Source organism: Zea mays, chromosome 2 (genome assembly GCF_902167145.1).
Source record: "Zea mays cultivar B73 chromosome 2, Zm-B73-REFERENCE-NAM-5.0, whole genome shotgun sequence".
NCBI classification, from domain to species: domain Eukaryota; kingdom Viridiplantae; phylum Streptophyta; class Magnoliopsida; order Poales; family Poaceae; genus Zea; species Zea mays.
In genome coordinates this window covers 178,207,381-178,227,864 of record NC_050097.1, presented here as the reverse complement: position 1 = coordinate 178,227,864, position 20,484 = coordinate 178,207,381, and positions in this window count along the sequence as shown.

The following is a 20,484-nucleotide window of genomic DNA, read 5'->3' as shown; positions in this document are numbered from 1 at the left end:
TGATTTCCATTAATTTTTCACGAAAAAAACCAGAAACTGCTAGAACTACTGCTGTTCATCCACCACCTAAAATTCTGGACAGCCCCCTCTACCCAATCGCATACGCAACATCTAATCACTTGGATTGCAGCACAAATAAACAAGAGATGAACACAAAAATCACCTTGGATTCTCCCCCTTTCCTTCCTCCCTTCTTCCCTCCACCAAAACGATTGAAGATTCGCACCACGCGACGACCATCCGAGCGGCAAGGAATGGCACCTTGGGAGGAGGAGATGGGGGGGGGGGCTAGGGTTTGGTGGTGTGGCTGCAAGGATTGAGAGAGGAGGAGATGGAAGGGGGGCGGCGGCCAAAGGGTGGGGAAGTGGGGGGGGGCGACTGCACAAAGGGGGAGGGGGTTAGGAGTGATAGTAGACACGGCCCGATCTTCCGTGAGATACGATAATTTGATTGAGTGGAGATCTCAACGTTGATGATCCAAGGCTCCGAGCGAACGGTTCCTCGCAATCACTACACCACGGCTCCGTTGGTTATCACCCGTGACATACGAATGACCTCGCCACGAAGGCTTATCCCTGCAAGCGCAATCAAGAACACAAGCAAGAACAGGAAAGAAACGCAACCAAACTTGTATTGATTACGGGAGGGGGTCTCACAAGCCGATGACGGCGACACTGTTCGATGACAGAATTGATCTAAGCAAAACCCAACCCTAAATGTGGCGGCGGCTGCTGAATAAATAGAGTATTAGGGCGTGCGTAGCCCTGGACTCGCCCCTAATAGGCTCCGACGCGATACACGGCCCAACGGCCCAACAGACGGTGTCGCAACACCAAAACAGAATCTGAATGCTGACTTGTTTCGACGATTCCCGTTGACTCCCGATGAATTTTAGGGTGGAACCAGTTGGGTTGGTTAGATAATCTCGTTATCTTTCAAACCATATCCAGTCCGTCGCAATCGGAGTTCGGATGCATCTTGGGCGTCCATTTTAGTGCAGACTAGTCCTGGAACCCGAGATAGAGTCGCAGCCGACTCGGACTTGATCTCCTTCCTGTTGTGGACGCCCTTGCTGCTCCTCCTCAACACCTTGGTCTTTCCCAAGTCCTTGCTGGTCCTCTCCAAGATACCTAATCATCAAAACATCCATGGCCCCAAGCGTAAGCTCTGAAACACAATTGACTAGGGTAGAACGTACTTGGAGATTTAGCTGTCGTGCACGAGATCGTGTTATCGGTCCATTCATTGTATATATAGAAGTGATGTCCTCATCATCCTCCTCCTCTTGAATTGGAGTCGTCCTCGACTCGGCCTCATCTTCGTCACCCATATATGGCTTCAAATCTGAAATGTTAAAGGTGGAACTAACCCCAAAATCTGGCGGCAACTCAAGTGTATATGCATTATCATTAATTTTTGCAAGAACTTTATAAGGACCTGCAGCTCGTGGCATAAGTTTAGACTTTCTCAAATCAGGAAACCTATCCTTTCTCAAATGAACCCACACCAAGTCACCAGGTTCCAATTTCATTTCCTTCCTACCTTTATTAGCAGCAATACGATACTTTTCATTCATCTTTTCAATTTGCAACTTAGTTGTTTCATGTAACTTAAGAATAAATTCAGAACGTTGTGTAGCATCCAAGTTCACTATTTCAGAAGGTGGTAAAGGTAGCAAATCAATTGGGGCACGAGGATTAAAACCATATACTACCATAAATGGACTAAGCTTAGTTGTGGAATGAATCGATCTGTTATAAGCAAACTCAATAGTGGCAAACATTCCTCCCACAACCTCAAATTATCCTTCAAAATAGCCCGCAACATGGTAGATAAAGTGAGATTAACAACCTCTGTTTGCCCGTCAGTTTGGGGATGACAAGTAGTAGAAAACAACAACTTTGTTCCCAATTTAAACCACAAAGTTCTCCAAAAATGACTTAATAGTATTTGGCATACCATGCAAACACACAATCTCAGTGAAGAACAAATCAGCAATATGTGAAGCATTATCAGTTTTGTGACAGGGTATAAAATGTGCCATCTTTGAAAAACGATCGACAATGACAAAAACACTATCACTCCCCCTCTTTGTTCTAGGCAATCCCAAAACAAAATTCATAGAAATATCCTCCCAAGGTGCACGAGGAACAGGAAGAGGCAAATAAAGACCATGGGGGTTAAGTCGGGACTTAGCTTTGTTGCACGTGGTGCAACGAGAGACGTAGCGCTCAACATCACGCCGCATCCGAGGCCAATAGAAATGAGTAAACAACACATCCTCGGTCTTCTTAACACCAAAATGTCCCATCAAGCCACCTCCATGTGCTTCCTGCAAGAGTAGAAGACGAACGGAGCTAGCTGGAACACACAACTTGTTAGCACGGTAGAGAAGGCCTTCACGCAACATAAATTTTTGCCACGTTCTTCCCTCTCTGCAATTTTCAAAAGCATCTTTGAAGTCCAAATCAGCAGCATATAATTCCTTTATAGTCTCCAAACCAAATATTTTATGATTAAGTTGGGACAGCATAGTATAACGTCTAGATAAAGCATCAGCAATTACATTATCCTTTCCTTTTTTATGCTTAATAATGTAAGGAAATGATTCTATGAATTCAATCCATTTAGCATGTCGTTTGTTTAGATTAGATTGTCCCTTAAGATACTTCAAAGATTCATGATCCGAATGTATGACAAATTCTTTAGACCATAGATAATGTTGCCAAGTTTGTAAAACTCGTACTAAAGCATATAATTCTTTGTCATATGTAGAATAATTCAGAGTTGGACCATTCAATTTTTCACTAAAGAAAGCAACAGGTTTACCTCCTTGAATGAGCACTCCTCCAATCCCAATGCCGCTCGCATCACACTCGAGCTCGAATGTCTTGTCAAAATCAGGAAGTTGCAGCAGTGGTGCTTGTGTGAGCTTCGACTTGAGGGCATCAAAGGCTTGCTGTTGTGATGGTCCCCAACGAAACGACACTCCATTCTTTGTCAACTCGTGAAGAGGTGCTGCAATGGTGCTGAAATCCCGCACAAATCGCCTGTAGAATCCTGCAAGACCAAGAAAACTTCGAACCAGCGTGACCGTGGTTGGAAGTGGCCAGCTCGTGATGGCAACAATTTTTGCCTCATCCATCTCAATGCCCTGCGATGTCACAACATATCCAAGAAAAGACACACGATCGGTGCTGAAGGTGCACTTCTCAAGGTTACCAAATAAACGTGCATCACGCAAAACATCAAAAACAGCACATAAATGTTCAATATGATCATCATGAGACTTACTATAGATAAGAATATCATCAAAATATACCACCACAAATTTACCGATGAAAGCACGTAAAACCTCGTTCATCAATCTCATGAATGTGCTAGGCGCATTAGTTAACCCAAAAGGCATGACTAACCACTCATAAAGACCAAACTTAGTTTTAAATGCAGTTTTCCATTCATCACCTAAAGACATACGAATCTGGTGGTATCCACTACGCAAGTCAATTTTAGAGAAAACAATAGAACCACTTAATTCATCAAGCATGTCATCCAATCTAGGAATAGGATATCTGTACCGAATTGTGATGTTATTAATGGCTCTACAATCAACACACATGCGCCAAGTGCCATCTTTCTTAGGAACCAAAAGAACAGGAACAAAACAAGGACTAAGGCTCTCATGAATGTACCCGCGGTCCAGAAGGTCTTGGACCTGGCGCTGAATCTCCTTAGTCTCCTCGGGGTTGGTCCTGTAGGCAGCACGGTTGGGCAAGCTCGCCCCTGGAATTAAATCAATCTTGTGCTCAATGCCTCGCACAGGTGGCAATCCAGGGGGTATCTCGGAGGGAAACACATCCATATACTCTTGCAAAAGGTTAGCAATAGCAAGTGGCAAGACAATAGATGTATCATCAATGGAATAGAAAGCATTTTTGCACACTAAGGCATAGCAAAGTCCAAGAGAGGCATGTAACTCATCAAGATCAGATTTAGTGGCTAGCAAAGTAGGAGTTTTTAACTTAATAGGTTGCTGATTTTCAGAGTTCAAAACACCTTTTTGCTTAGCATTAGTCTTTTTCTCATGTTCAAAGTGGACAATCTCAGTGGGAGTCATAGGAAGCAACACAATTTTCTTTCCCTTGTGCATAAAAGTATATTTATTAGATCTACCATGGTGAATAGCATCAGTATCAAACTCCCAAGGACGTCCCAGTAAAAGAGAGCAAGCATCCATAGTCACCACATCGAAATCAGCAAAGTCATGGTAAGAGCCAATAGAAAAATGCACCCTTGTTGTTTTTGTTACCTTGAACTTACCGCTGTTGTTAAACCATTGAATGTGATAAGGGTGGGGATGCTCTCGTGTGGTCAAGCCAAGCTTCTTGACCACCTCAACGTTCACCAAGTTGTTGCAGCTACCACCGTCAATGATGGTATGTACACGGCAGTCCTTGACGATGAGGAACATGTTGAAAAGGTTGTGGCGCTATCTATTGTCATCGTCACTAGCCGTGGTACTCAAAGCTCGTTGCACAATCAAGGCCTTATAGGTCTCGGTCGCTGTTGTACCAAGAACCTCTTCATCACCATCATAAGTCTCTGCAATGTTAGCTCCAACAGTATCTTCATCTTCAACATCAGAAGCACTAACATACCCACCATCACCAGTAGCAATGTATGCCCGTTTGCTGGGGCAATCTCGCTGAATATGACCAAGTCCCTAGCAGTGGTGACACTTGATGTCGGAGGAGCGACCTGTGGAAGAGGTGGTTGTAGCAGGTTTTGCTGCAACACCCGAAGGTACAGTGGAAGATGTGGACGTCTGTACGCCCGAAGATGATGACGCCTTGGCTGGCGCCGGTGGCTGGCGTGGAGCGAAAGTGCTGCTCCTCCGTTGTTGATAGAGATGGCAACAGGTACAAACCCACCGGGTTTTGCTATCCCAAACCCGTACCCGTGAAAAATATTTACACCCATTAAAAAACCCGTACCCATGATGGGTTTGAAATTTTGCCCAAACCCGTACCCATCGGGTTTGCGGCTACCCATGGGTTACCCACGGGTTTTATCTCCAATATGCTTATTCTTTTTATAATCAACAAATATCATAATGATTAATGAGATCATGGTCCAAAATTTATGTAATGAACAACGAGTTCATGATTTGTAGAAAAAATATTAGTAGAGAGAATTAAATACAAATAATAAGTTGTATAATCAAGTTACCTTGCACTAAGTTATACATCCACCACATATATAACACTAGTAATAACTATAATAGCAAGCAAGCAACACTATCACCAACTACTTGTACATTCACTATTTGATAAAAATTAGGAAGTAAATAGGTAGATAACAAGTTTGTTGTTCGTTTATAAAATAAAATGACAATATGCACTAGTTTTGGTCGGGTTTAAAAAACCCACGGGTTCACGGGTTTGGGTACTATAGGAACAAACCCGTACCCATGAACCCGTCGGGTATACATTTATGCCCATTAACAAACCCATGGGTATGAAAATTGACCCAAACCCATACCCTAATGGGGTAAAAACCCATCGAGTTTCGGGTTTCGGGTACCCATTGCCATCTCTAGTTGTTGACGACCCTGCAATTCTTTTTCTGCCAACATAGAAAGATGGAACAAGCGTTGTATAGAATGATATTCTTTATAATCAACAATATCCTGAATCTCCCGCCTCAATCCCCCATAAAACCTAACCATTTGATCCTCCGGATCCTCAACTACCCCACATCGTAGCATACCTTTCTGAAGTTCTTGGTAGTATTCCTGTACCGACATGTCTCCCTGATCTAAGCGTTGCAATTTTTTCGAAGATCACGTCTATAAGAAGGGGGAACAAAGCGAGCTCGCATCTCCTCTTTTAACGCATTCCATGTTTGTGGTGCAGCACGTGTGTTAACAAGTTCATTCCACCAAATGATAGCAAAATCTCTAAATTCACTAGTGGCTTGTCTAACCCTATGCTGCTCAGGAACAAGATGGGAATTAAATTTTTGTTCTACCATCATCTCCCAGTCTAAGTAAGCTTCAGCATCATAAGAACCCATGAACGGTGGAATAGAAAACTTAATCTTAGCAAATGGATCATGGTCTGGTTCAGGATTATGACGACGACGTCTACCATTACCTCTCATACCTTGTCGATTACGTGCGAGGCGTTGTCGCAGCGGTGCATAAACATCGTCGTCATCGTCGTCGTCGTCCACAGGAGAGTGAGCTGGGGCTGGAGTTGGTGGTGGGGGACGAGCCTCCAGTACGTCCATGTGTGTAACAAGTTCAGCAACTCATCGATCAAGCTGCTCATAGGATGTCGAGGCAGAGTCCTGGTATTTTTTAAAAGCTTCAGTCATCGCGCGCATCATCTCCTTCAATTCCATTTGAGAGACACACTCATCGTCGTTAAGTTTAGGCCCCTTGTCCTTGTCCATTTGATTCTTTGGTCCTGTCATTGTTAGCACAAAACAGAGACAAAAAGGCAACAAACAATGTGAACCCTACAACTATCTCTCAAGGTGGTGGTGGAGGTGGTGGAATACAAATTATGAAGCGTCTTACCCCGCTCTTACAACGTTCTTACCAGCACTGCAGGTGACAAACGGTGACCGGTGTGACTGTCCAACGAGCGTGGGTGTGATTGCAAAAGAGTACCTGTTCTGCTCGAGAGAAAATTAGAGCTATGGGAAGGCTAACTAAATATATATATGTGGCACACAAGTCAGTAATAGATAGCAATGCTGAATAAGTGTTCAAAGTACTCGCCCTAGTTGCTGGCCTAGAAAATGTAATAGAACAGTTGGACCAAAGCACAAGAAAGGAGGTACAAGTATCTAGTGGGAATGGCAGTTCTGTAAATATGGCAGATTTTTCAGCACTAGTAGAAATCAAAGGCGCGTTTCAAAAGGAGTACCATCAAAAGAGCTCGAAATATTCTGAATTTTTTACCACTGATCCAAAAACACAAAGGATGGAAGCACACAAAATTTCACTTGAAACAGAGTTGTATTGTGGCCTAGAGAAATTCACAAAGGATCTCTGAAATTCGTGAAAACACTTAAACAATTTTTTAATTATTTTCCCGATTTTTTTTGAATTTTTTGACCGAACCAAACAGGCCGTAGGCGAGTTTGGGTCACCCCAGAATGGAGTCAAGAATCTGCTGTAAAAATTTGAGCTCAAACGGAGCACCGAGCGAAAAGTTATGCCCGTTTTATGGAAGGTACCTCAAGTTATGGTTTTCAAAGGCACAACTTGGCAGGAACCGAAGCGACGGCTATGGAGCACAGGTTCAGTTTTAGAGATAGGATTTGTTTTCTGGATATGATTGGTTTAGATATAGGATCTGTTTTGTGGATATGGTCGGTTTTAGAGATAGGATATGTTTTGTGGATATTGTCGGTTGTAGAGATAGGATCTATTTTGTGAATATGATCGGTTGTAGAGATAGTATCTGTTTTGTGGATAGGGTCGGTTTTATAGGATGTAAGCGGATGGATACAATCAAAATAAACCAAAACAAATCTAATCCAGCAACCAAACTCAACTAGAACACGAACTCAGAACTGCGGACTCTAAAACTGAATTGTGCAAAGGCTAAGGCGATGGTTTTAGGTTGGAATAAACTGATCGTAATTTTTTTTTGGCTTTTTGTGGACTATGGGACGAAACAAAACTAATCTAAAGGTAGAATTATACCTCACGGGCAACCTGGAAATCTGATACCAATTGATAGTAGACGCGGCCCGATCTTCCGTGAGATACGATAATTTGATTGAGTGGAGATCTCGACGTTGATGATCCAAGGCTCCAAGCGAACGGTTCCTCGCAATCACTACACCACGGCTCCGTTGGTTATCACCCGTGACACACGAATGACCTCGCCACGAAGGCTTATCCCTGCAAGCGCAATCAAGAACACAAGCAAGAACAGGAAAGAAACGCAACCAAACTTGTATTGATTACGGGAGGGGGGTCTCACAAGCCGATGACGGCGACACCGTTCGATGACAGAATTGATCTAAGCAAAACCCAACCCTAAATGTGGCGGTGGCTACTGAATAAATAGAGTATTAGGGCGTGCGTATCCCTGGACTCGCCCCTAATGGGCTCCGACGCGATACACGGCCCAACGGCCCAACACACGGTGTCACAGCACCAAAAGAGAATCTGAACGCTGACTTGTTTCGACGATTCCTATTGACTCCGGATGAATTTTAGGGTGGAACCAGTTGGGTTGGTTAGATAATCTCGTTATCTTTCCAACCATATCCAGTCTGTCGCAATCAGAGTTCGGATGCATCTTGGGCGTCCATTTTAGTGCAGACTGGTCCTGGAACCCGAGATAGAGTCGCAGCCGACTCGGACTTGATCTCCTTCCTGTTGTGGACGCCCTTGCTGCTCCTCCTCAACACCTTGGCCTTTCCCAAGTCCTTGCTGGTCCTCTCCAAGGTACCAAATCATCAAAACATCCATGGCCCCAAGCGTAAGCTCTGAAACACAATTGACTAGGGTAGAACGTACCTAGAGATTTAGCTGTCGTGCACGAGATCGTGTTATCGGTCCATTCATTGTATATATAGAAGTGATGTCCTCATCAAGGAGGGAGGACGGCTAGGGTTTGGGAGGGTTAGTGGGCCGAATCACCAATCGCGGCCCAACTAGCCCACGCGACAGCTCCCGACCCCATCGCAAGCGCCAAACCAAAGAAATTCTACTGCCCTAGTTGTGAATGTTTTCCACAAATTCCAAATCCCCAAAATGCAACAACCGAATGAGGAAAAAAACAAAAAGAACAACCCCCAACTTCTCTTCTTTGCAAACGGGGTATCACAGAGGACTCCTCAGTTGCCTTTACGGGTCGCTTGAAGGGCAAGCTTTATCTTGTTGATTTCACAACAAGTAAAGTGACGCCTGAGACTTGTTTAGTGGCAAAGTCCAACAAGGGTTGGCTATGGCATCGCCGGCTAGCTCATGTTGGTATGAGGAATTTGGCCAAACTTCAAAAGGATAATCACATCATTGGACTAACAAATGTTGTATTTCAGAAAGATAGGGTTTGTGGCGCATGCCAAGCAGGAAAGCAACATGGAGTCCCACATCAATCAAAGAATGTGGTCACAACAAAGAGGCCATTGAAGCTTCTTCACATGGACCTCTTCGGACCTGTGGCTTACATCGGCATTGGTGGTAGTAAGTATGGTTTAGTCATTGTTGATGATTTTTCTCGCTTCACCTGGGTTTTCTTTTTGAGTGATAAAGGTGAAACTCAAGAAATATTGAAGAAATTCATGAGAAGAGCTCAAAATGAGTTTGAGCTCAAAATCAAGAAAGTGAGAAGTGATAATGGGACGGAATTCAAGAACACAGGTGTCGAAGAATTCTTAGGCGAAGAAGGAATCAAACATGAGTTCTCGGTTCCTTACACTCCACAACAAAATGGTGTTGTGGAAAGAAAGAACCGAACTTTAATTGAAGCAGCTAGAACCATGTTGGATGAGTACAAGACACCTGACAACTTTTGGGCAGAGGCGGTCAACACCGCCTGTCATGCAATCAACCGCCTCTATCTTCACAAGATCTACAAGAAGACTGCTTATGAGCTTCTCACTGGTAACAAACCTAAAGTTGATTATTTTAGAGTATTTGGTTGTAAGTGCTTTATTCTTAACAAGAAAGTCATGAGCTCAAAGTTTGCTCCTAGAGTGGACGAGGGTTTCTTGCTTGGTTATGCATCAACTGCGCATGGATATCGTGTTTTCAACAATACCACCGGTCTTGTTGAAATAGCGATAGACGTGACATTTGATGAGTCTAATGGCTCGCAAGGGCATGTTTCTAATGGCACTGCAGGAAATGAAGAACTACCTTGTGAGGCTATAAAGAAACTTGCAATAGGTGAAGTGAGACCTCAAGAAAAAGATGATGAGGAAGGAACTTTGTGGATGACCAATGAGGTTGTTGATGTGGGTGCAAAGGTGGTGGGTGACAAATCCTCCACCCAAGCAAACCCATCAACCTCAAGTCATCCAAGTCTTGAAGAAAATCATCAATCCCAAAGGATGCCAACTGTGGTAGAAGATGAACATGAAAGTGTTAATGGTGAAGTGCCTCTTGATCAAGTGAATGATGAGGAGGAGCAAATACAAAGACAACCATCAGTGCCTCATCCTAGAGTCCATCATACCATTCAAAGGGATCATCCGGTGGACAACATCCTGGGTAGCATCAGGAGAGGGGTAACAACTCGATCTCGTTTAGCTAATTTTTGTGAATTTTACTCGTTTGTTTCCTCTCTTGAGCCACTTAAGGTTGAAGAAGCATTGGGTGATCCGGATTGGATAATTGCCATGCAAGAGGAGTTGAACAACTTCACCCGGAATGAAGTTTGGTCCTTAGTCCAAAGACCCAAACAAAATGTGATTGGGACAAATGGGTCTTTAGGAACAAACAAGATGAACATGGCGTGGTTACAAGAAACAAAGCACGGTTGGTTGCCCAAGGCTACACTCAAGTGGAAGGACTTGATTTTGGTGAAACATACGTGCCGGTAGCAAGGTTAGAGTCAATTAGAATATTAATTGCCTATGCTACTAACCATGATTTCAAGTTATATCAAATGGATGTAAAGAGCGCATTTCTAAATGGACCACTACAAGAGAGGGTCTATGTGGAGCAACCACCGGGCTTTGAAGATCCAAAGAAGCCAAACCATGTTTATCTACTTCACAAGACACTCTACGGGCTTAAACAAGCCCCTAGAGCTTGGTATGATTGCCTTAAAGATTTTTTAATTAAGAATGGGTTTACAATAGGAAAAGCTGACTCTACATTATTTACTCGCAAAGTTGACAATGAATTATTTGTGTGCCAAATATATGTCGATGACATTATATTTGGTAGTACTAATGAAAAATTTTGTGAAGAGTTTAGCAAAGTAATGACGAACAGGTTTGAGATGTCTATGATGGGCGAGCTCAAATACTTCCTGGGATTTCAAGTCAAACAACTCAAGGAAGGTACTTTTCTATGCCAAACCAAATATACACAAGATATGCTCAAGAAGTTTGGCATGGAAAAGGCAAAGCACGCCAAAACTCCAATGTCATCAAATGGACATCTCGACCTAAATGAAGAAGGTAAACTTGTAGATCAAAAGTTATATAGATCAATGATAGGGTCACTGCTTTACTTATGTGCATCTAGACCTGATATCATGTTGAGTGTTTGCATGTGTGCACGCTTTCAAGCGAACCCTAAAGATTGCCATCTTGTTGCCGTTAAGAGAATCCTAAGATACTTAGTCCACACCCAAAACCTAGGATTATGGTATCCCAAAGGCTCCCTTTTCGATTTACTTGGCTACTCTGACTCAGATTATGCCGGTTGCAAAGTAGATTGAAAAAGCACTACTGGGACTTGCCAATTCCTTGGGCGGTCCTTAGTGTCATGGAGTTCCAAGAAACAAAATTGTGTTGCACTTTCCACTGTAGAAGCTGAGTACATAGCAGCTAGGGCATGTTGTGCACAATTGTTATGGATGAAGCAAACCCTTAGAGATTTTGGTTGTGAGTTTAACAAGATTCCACTATTGTGTGACAATGAGAGTGCCATAAAACTTGCAAACAATCCGGTGCAACACTCTAGAACTAAACATATTGACATTAGACATCATTTCTTGAGAGACCACAAAGCCAAAGGAGATATCGAATTGTTTCATGTGAGCACCGAAAATCAACTAGCCGATATCTTCACAAAACCCCTTGATGGGACTAGGTTTTGCTTTCTTAGGAGTGAGCTAAATATCTTGGATTCTCGAAACGTGTCTTAAAACTAAAATTTTGATCACAAGTTTGTTGGATATAAAATGATTGTATGCACAATATGTCATGAGAAATACTGTTTTTATCATTAAAATTACTCATGTCATATTTGCTAAGTGTTATTAAAGCCTCTCCGGGCAATATCTGAAAACAGGTTGAGTGAATCGGCTGAGTAGGCCACTCAACCGGTTTCCCCTAGTGGAAACCGGTTGAACCGGTATAAAAACCGGTTGAACCGGTTTTGACCGCCTTCGCGTCCGCGCTGTCAGTCAGCGCCGTCAGTCTCGCAGACTGCGCTGTCAGTCTGACAGAAAATCCGTGCAGTCAATCACTTTTTCTGCGCGCTTTTACTGTGCAGTCTGACGGGAAACTGGTTGAACTGGTTTTATAACCGGTTGAACCGGTTTTCAGTATGTTGACCGGCCGGCGCCTCCCCTATTTCTCTCCCCTTCCTCCCTTCTCATCTTATCAGTTCCTTTTTCCCAGCCGTCGCCGCCTACACATCTTCCTCTCTCTCCTTCACACTCTTACCACTCCAAAACCCATTTGCGCCATCCAATCTTTGGAAGTTTTGTTGGAGATCCATTCATCTCGGCTTCCTCCATCATCTCCCTCGCTCTTGTTGGGATTTCTATGATTCAAACTTCGGATCGAGGTATTACCCTATTTCATTTCTTTTTACTCGATCTCACCCTTTCTTGATTATCTAGTGTATCGTTTCTAGGATACATTTTAGTTTAGGTGCTTGCAACACTTAGACTATCTTCGTTTGTCTCGAACCTTGTTTGAGTTTAGCGGTTTGATATTGTTCGTTGTAGTTGAACCGCTCGCATGAACGGTTGAAGTGCATGCTCAAAATCATACGCGCCTCTACTCAAACGTGTTTGTTAAGATCCTTGCTCATCATAGGTTCTATCTTCTCTTTTTAAGGATGCTGCGTCGGAGGAATCCATCTGTTGTTGAATCTGACTCCTCTGACGACCAAGAGATTCTTGGAGATACTCCCCCATGTTCCAGATCCAAACGTGGGCAAGGATCTGGCAACGTCATGCAAGGTGGTGAGGCCTCCGGGTCTCATGGAGCTCGCGGTCGGACGGCCCGGAATCCCTCCGGTCGGTCCCGACCCGCGACAAATCCCCAAGCTTGGGAAGCAACAAGCGATGATGATGGTGGGAAAGATGATGAGATTGATCTTCCCCCTGCCCACGCCCCTGTTATTCGAGGGTTGGTCCTCCACCGGGCGGAGGCCCGTCGTGCTGGCAATGAGCCAGTCACTGATTTTATTGCCAGCGGTGGTTCTGCTCTTCTTCAGGACATCCGCTTTCAGAATCCTGCATTGCGCATTCGTGATGCCAGGATTGATGGGAACCGTTTCTGGACTCTCCAGCATGTGGATTTTTACAACTCAGTGATCCTCCCCAAGAAACATCAGCCCATACTACATCAACGGTACATCAACTGGGAAGGATGTGAGGCTATTGGGGACCCGGAGATGACATAGGCGTTGAGGGCCTGTGAAAGAAAGAAGATGAAGAATATAATGACATTCCAATATGATTGGAATGATGAGGTCATTGCCCAGTTTTACTCAACTCTTTGGATCAAGCTGGCCTATGAGGAAAGTCCCTACAACTTTCCTTATCTTAATTTCTACATCGAAGGCAGCTGATACAAGGTGAGCTACCGTCGGTTCGCTCACATTCTTGGATTCACTGACAATGACATTTCTGGTGATAAGATCAAAATCCATGATTTCCGCCAACCTACCAAAGATGAAGCCAGAGATCTTCATCTCTCTGAGTCTGGAAAATATTGGGAGTCCACCAACATGCACAAATACTACAGATATATCAACTCCCTCAACAGAATGACCCTCATTCCTAAAGGGGGTAACCAGATGAATATTCTTGGAGAGAGCAAGGTTTTGCTCTCATTCATGAAGCCCAACAGCTCAGAGAGCATCAACGTCTTTGATATGATCTGGCAGGAAATTATCCATGCTGCCTGCTTTCCACTTAAGGGATGTCTACATGCACCTTTCATCATGAAGATGATTGAAGTTGTGACGCAGTTTCGATATGATAAAGGTACTAGACATCAATCTTATACCCCTTTCTGGATTGATCCCAACAATCCAGCAGGGCGCTTGAGGAAAGCCCCTTCCAGCTCCCGTGCACATACCTCTGTTGGTCCGCCTGCTGGTCCTGCTGCTGCTGCCGGTGCCTCGTGTCCCTCCCCTGGTCGCGGATCTCCCACGCCACATGGTCGTGGTCATGGTCGAGGTCGTGGCTGAGGGATGGGTGCCCGCTTGGCCCATGGGATTGTGGCATTTTTCTCTATGTGCCGGAATATTTCTGCTGATGTGCATGAGCTGGCAAGGCGTCAGCGGGAGACTGACGACAATCTTCGTCGTCAAGCTTCCACTATGGGTATGCCCTTTGCCCCTCGCTCGCCTGACGTGCCTCTCCATCCGCCTCCCCCGAAGATCAATGAGTGGCACCAGCAGGCCTACGGGGTGCCCTTTATGTCAGCAGACGACGACGAAGAAGAAGAAGCATACTTTGATGATCGCGAGCAGTTTGCCCCGCCTCCCTACCAAGGGGATCCGGGTCAATCATCCTCTCACCCTCCGCCCCAGGATCCTTCTGGAAGTGCTCCTCCCCCGGATTAGTCTGGGGAAGAACACTCTGCATCTCACCTGGCGCATCATTTCTTTGCTCCGCATCAGCCTCCTCCTAACTGGTGATCTTTGTGTTGGTGGCTCTCTCCTTTTTTGGTTCTTGTTGCCAAAAAGGGGGAGAAGGTTTCTTATCTTGGCAGTACCTTTTATTTATGTAATGAACATCGGTTTGTAATAATTATTAGTCTATCTTGTGATGCATGGCTCAGAAGCCATAAACTTTTTTAATGATGTGATGAGAAGTGATATCATTATTGTAATAGCCAGTAGTAACTTTTCATATCTTATGCTATGCAATAATGAGCTTGTCTGTGTAATACTACTCTTTCTATCATCACACTCTATAATTGTGTTTCATCCCTCATTTTTGTGTATGGTGTAGATTGTTCACTCTCTCTAAATATGTTGCAAATTGACATATCAAGTCAATATTAACATCACAAAACTCATGCACATATTTAGGGGGAGCTACACATACACAAATTCTTTTATCTCGCAAGTATTCGTAATTTTTAATTTTATCTCTACTCTAGTTTGTTTTGGCATCAATCACCAAAAAGGGGGAGATTGTAAGTGCAATCAACCCTAATTGAGGGTTTTGGTGATTAAATGACAAAACAAACAGAGATTCTAACAAGTTGCTCCTAGCATGTACACAGTAATTCTACAGACAGGAGAAGCACAGATCTTACGAGCATAAAAATAGAAAGCACAGCGGATTTAAAATTCTACATCAAATGGCGTGCTCCAAGTGCTTGGAAACAACGGCAGTGCTCATTTTATAATTCTTGAGTTATAGGAATCGCCGTGCAATTAAGAGGGATCCGAAATGGTTAAGTAAGTTATGCAATGAGCTAAGTTCAAAATCCTTTGAAATCATCTTCGAGAACATTTTTCCAGATCATGAATGACCTTGAGAAAAACCAATTTTACTTCCCACAAAAACTCCACCTTTGTTCTCTTCAAAATATTCAAAATTTGGTTTTCAGCCCTGGAAACCGGTTCAACCGGTCCTGAAACCGGTTCAACCGGTTTTGGGACTATTCCTCTGCCATCCCTGCTCTGACCTGTTTGACAGTCAGAGCTGTCAGAAAAGTCGTTGTAGATCTTTTGGGAAAACCGGTTCAACCGGATTTTTCCCGGCTCAACCGGTTTTGGATTCGGTCGAGTCTCCAGCTGAGTAGGTTAGTGAACCGGGATCTTCCTGGTGGAAACCGGTTCAACCGGTCTGAAAACCGGTTCAACCGGTTTTTACCCCTTTTCTCCCAACGACTGCCAGCTTTTGGGGGATCCTTTATATACCCCCACACTCTCTCTCTTATGAACTTCTGCCTCTCCCACAAAATCTTGGCTGACCAAACTCTCAACAAGTGCATTCATTTCACCTTTCACACCCGCAATCGCATCTCCTTCAATCATTTGAAGGATCCATGGTGTGAGGTGAACTCGATCTAACACGCTGTTAATTTCATCTCGATTCTCCTATTCTCTTTGTTCTTGAGCTCGTTGCAAACTTAACCTTGTGCGGATTTGTTACTCTTGGAACCTCGTGTTCCTTGATGGTTAGAGGTTGCTTGGGAGTCTCCAAATTTGTGGACGACCCCAAGAAGTTTGTATCACCCGCTCTTTGAGCTTATTTGAGAAGAGATTGCCTTGACCTTTGTGGTCAGCTTGTGGAGGATTAGGGTTGGAAAAGACCCGGCCCTTTGTGGGCTCCTCAATGAGGAGTAGGACACCTTTGTGGTGGTTGCCGAACCTCAGGTTATATTGCGTGTTCCTGTGTGTTCTTGTTAAGCGCTTTAAATTTGTTGGTTGGTTCATATTATCTATTCGAGTAGATTTTGTGTAGGGCAAGTCTTTAGCAAAATTCTTCACCACTTCATATTTGTTTAACAGATTATCTAATCTAAGTTGAGCTGGTTCAAACTTGTTCAGTTGTAAACAAAATCAACTGAACCGGTTTGCACCAGTGCAACTTTTATTTAACCCATTTCGAAGTTTTTAAGTGAAAAATTTCAGGTGTAGCCTATTCACCCCCCCTCTAGGCTACTTTCACATCGAGCAGGAGCGGGCAGACCGAGCATTCGCCGGAGAAGTGCGTCATCGGGCCCGGGACGTCCACCGCCGTATCGTTGACGATGCCAGGGCAAGGCTGCCCCCGACCTCCAGCGGGGTCGGCCAGAATATAGCTGCAGCAGCAATGCTACTCCGAGCAATGTCGGATCCATCCACCACCGAGGGGCGGCGTATCCAGGGAGAACTCAAGAACCTCCTGGAGGATGTCGCGGTCCGATGGGCCGAAAGCTCTGCCTCCCGAAGGCAAGGGTGCCCCCCGGAGCATTGCACAACGACTTCCCGACTCATGCGGGAGGCCTCGGTCCACACCGGGCGCACGCAGGACAGGACGCCTGCAGCCCCGGATCACCTCGGCGACGAGCACCACCGCCACGACCGTCGAGCCCGCCTCGACGAGAAGGTGCGCCGAGGCTACCACCCCAGACGTGGAGGACGCTACGATAGTGAGGAGGATCGGAGCCCCTCGCCCGAACCACCAGGGCCGAGGGTCTTCAGCCGGGCCATACGATGGGCGCCGTTCCCGACCCGGTTCCGAGCCCCGACTACCATCACCAAGTACTCGGGGGAAACCAGGCCGGAGTTGTGGCTTGCAGACTACCGGCTGGCATGCCAGCTGGGAGGAACGGACGATGACAACCTCATCATCCGCAACCTCCCCCTGTTCCTCTCCGACGCCGCCCGGGCCTGGCTGGAGCATCTGCCTCCTGCGCAGATCTCCAACTGGGACGACTTGGTCAAGGCCTTCGCTGGAAACTTCCAGGGCACATACGTGCGCCCTGGGAACTCCTGGGATCTCCGAAGCTGCCGCCAGCAGCCAGGGGAATCCCTACAAGAATACATCCGACGGTTTTCAAAGCAGCGCATGGAGCTGCCCAACATCACTGACTTGGATGTCATCGGGGCGTTCCTCACCGGCACCACTTGCCGCGACCTGGTGAGCAAACTAGGGCGCAAGACTCGCCACCAAGTTCGCCTCTGGTCAGGAGGCGGTCGAAGCCATCTTCCGGAAGAACAAACAGCCTCAGGGACGGCAGCAGGAAGACGTCCCCGAGGCATCCGCCCAACGTGGCACGAAGAAGAAGGCCAAGAAGAAGTCGCAAGCGAAGCGCGACGCCGCCGACGCAGATCTTGTCGCTGCTGCCGAGCACAGGAACCCTCAGAAGCCTCCCGGAGGGGCCAATCTGTTCGACAAGATGCTCAAGGAGTCGTGCCCCTATCACCAGGGTCCCGTCAAGCACACCCTTGAGGAATGCGTCATGCTTCGGCGCTACTTCTATAAAGATGGGTCCCCGGCGGGAGATGGCAAAGGCCAAGACAACAACAAGAAGGAGGGCGACAAGGCAGAGGAGTTCCCCGAGGTCCACGACTGCTTCATGATCTACGGTGGGCAAGTGGCGAACGCCTCGGCTCGGCACCGCAAGCAGGAGCACCGGGAAGTCTGCTCGGTGAAGGTGGCGGCGCCAGTCTACCTCGACTGGTCTGACAAGCCCATCACCTTCGACCAAGGCGACCACCCTGACTGCGTGCTGAGCCTAGGAAGGTACCCGCTCGTTGTCGACCCCGTCATCGGCAATGCCAGGCTCACCAAGGTCCTCATGAACGGAGGCAGTAGCCTCAACATCATCTACGCCAAGACCCTCGGGCTCTTGGGGATCAATCTGTCCACGATCCGGGCCGGTGCGGCGCCCTTTCACAGGATCATCCCCGGGAAGCGCGTCCTGCCCCTTGGACAACTTGATCTGCCTGTCTGCTTTGGAACTCCCTCCAACTTCCGAAAGGAAACCCTCACGTTCGAGGTGGTCGGGTTCCGAGGAACCTACCACGCGGTGCTGGGGAGACCGTGCTATGCCAAGTTCATGGTCGTCCCCAACTACACGTACCTCAAGCTTAAGATGTCAGGCCCCAACGGGGTCATCACCGTCGGCTCCACGTACCACCACGCGTACGAATGCGACGTGGAATGCGTGGAGTATGCTGAGGCCCTCGCCGAGTCCGAGGCCCTCATCGCCGACCTAGAGTGCCTCTTCAAGGAGGTGCCTGATACGAAGCGCCACACCGGCAACTTCGAACCACCTGAGGCGGTTAAGTCCGTCCCTCTCGACCCCAGCAACGATGCCGACAAGAAGGTCCGGATCGGCTCTGAGCTTGACCCCAAATAGGAAGCAATGCTCGTCGACTTTCTCCGCACAAATGCCAAAAATTTTGCGTGGAGTCCCTCGGACATGCCGGGCATACCGAGGGATGTCGCCGAGCACTCGCTGGATATCCGAGCTGGAGCCCGACCCGTGAAGCAGCACCTGCCGCTTTGACGAAGAGAAGCGCAGGGCCATAGGCGAGGAGGTCCACAAGCTGATGGCTGCAGGGTTCATCAAAGAGGTATTCCATCCTGAATGGTTAGCTAACCTTGTGCTTGTGAAAAAAAAGGTGGGAAATGGAGGATGTGCGTCGACTACACCGGGTTGAATAAAGCATGTCTGAAGGTTCCCTACCATCTGCCTCGCATCGATCAAATTGTGGACTCCACTGCTGGGTGTGAAACCCTGTCATTCCTCGACGCCTATTCAGGTTATCACCAAATCAAGATGAAAGAGTCCGACCGGCTCGCGACTTCTTTCATCACACCTTTTGGCATGTATTGTTATATTACTATGCCATTTGGCTTGAGGAATGCAGGTGCGACATACCAAAGGTGCCTGAACCACGTGTTCGGAGAGCACATCAGCCGAACGGTCGAGGCTTACATCGATGATCGTTGTCAAGACAAGGAAAGCCTCTGACCTCCTCTCTGACCTTGAAACAACATTCAAGTGTCTAAGAGCGAAAGGCGTGAAACTCAATCCCGAGAAGTGTGTCTTCAGAGTCCCCCGAGGCATGCTCCTGGGGTTCATTGTCTCCGAGCGGGGCATCGAGGCCAACCAGGAGAAAATCGCGGCCATCACCAACATGGGACCGATCAAAGATTTGAAAGGAGTACAGAGGGTCATGGGATGCCTTGCGGCTCTGAGCCGCTTCATCTCGCGCCTTGGCGAGAGAGGGCTGCCCTTGTACTGCCTCTTAAGGAAGGTCGAGCGCTTCACTTGGACCCCCGAGGCCGAAGAAGCCCTCAGAAACCTTAAGGCACTCCTTACCAATGCGCCCATCTTGGTGCCCCCCGCTGCGGGAGAAGCCCTCTTGATCTACGTAGCCGCAACCACTCAGGTGGTCAGCGCCGCGATCGTAGTCGAGAGACGAGAAGAAGGGCATGCACTGCTCGTCCAGAGGCTGGTCTACTTCATCAGTGAGGTACTATCCGAGACCAAGATCCGCTACCCGCAAATTCAGAAGCTACTGTACGCGGTAATTCTGACGCGACGAAAGTTGCGACACTACTTCGAGTCTCATCCGGTGACTGTGGTGTCATCCTTCCCCCTGGGGGAGATCATCCAGTGCCGAGAGGCCTCGGGTAGGATAGCAAAGTGGGCAGTGGAGCTCATGGGCGAAACACTCTCATTCGTCCCTCGGAAGGCCATAAAATCCCCAAGTCTTGGCGGATTTCCTGGCGGAATGGGTCGACACCCAATTGCCGACAGCTCCGGTCCAGCCCGAACTTTGAACCATGTACTTCGATGGGTCGCTGATGAAGACAGGAGCAGGTGCTGGCCTGCTCTTCATCTCACCCCTCGGGAAACATGTGCGCTACGTGCTGCGCCTCCATTTTCCGGCGTCGAACAACGTGGCCGAGTACGAGGCTCTGGTTAATGGGTTGTGCATCACCGTCAAGCTAGGGGTTCGGCGCCTCGACGCTCGTGGCGACTCGCAGCTTGTCATTGACCAAGTCATGAAGAACTCCCACTGCCGCGACCGGAAGATGGAGGCCTACTGCGACGAAGTTCGGCGCCTGGAAG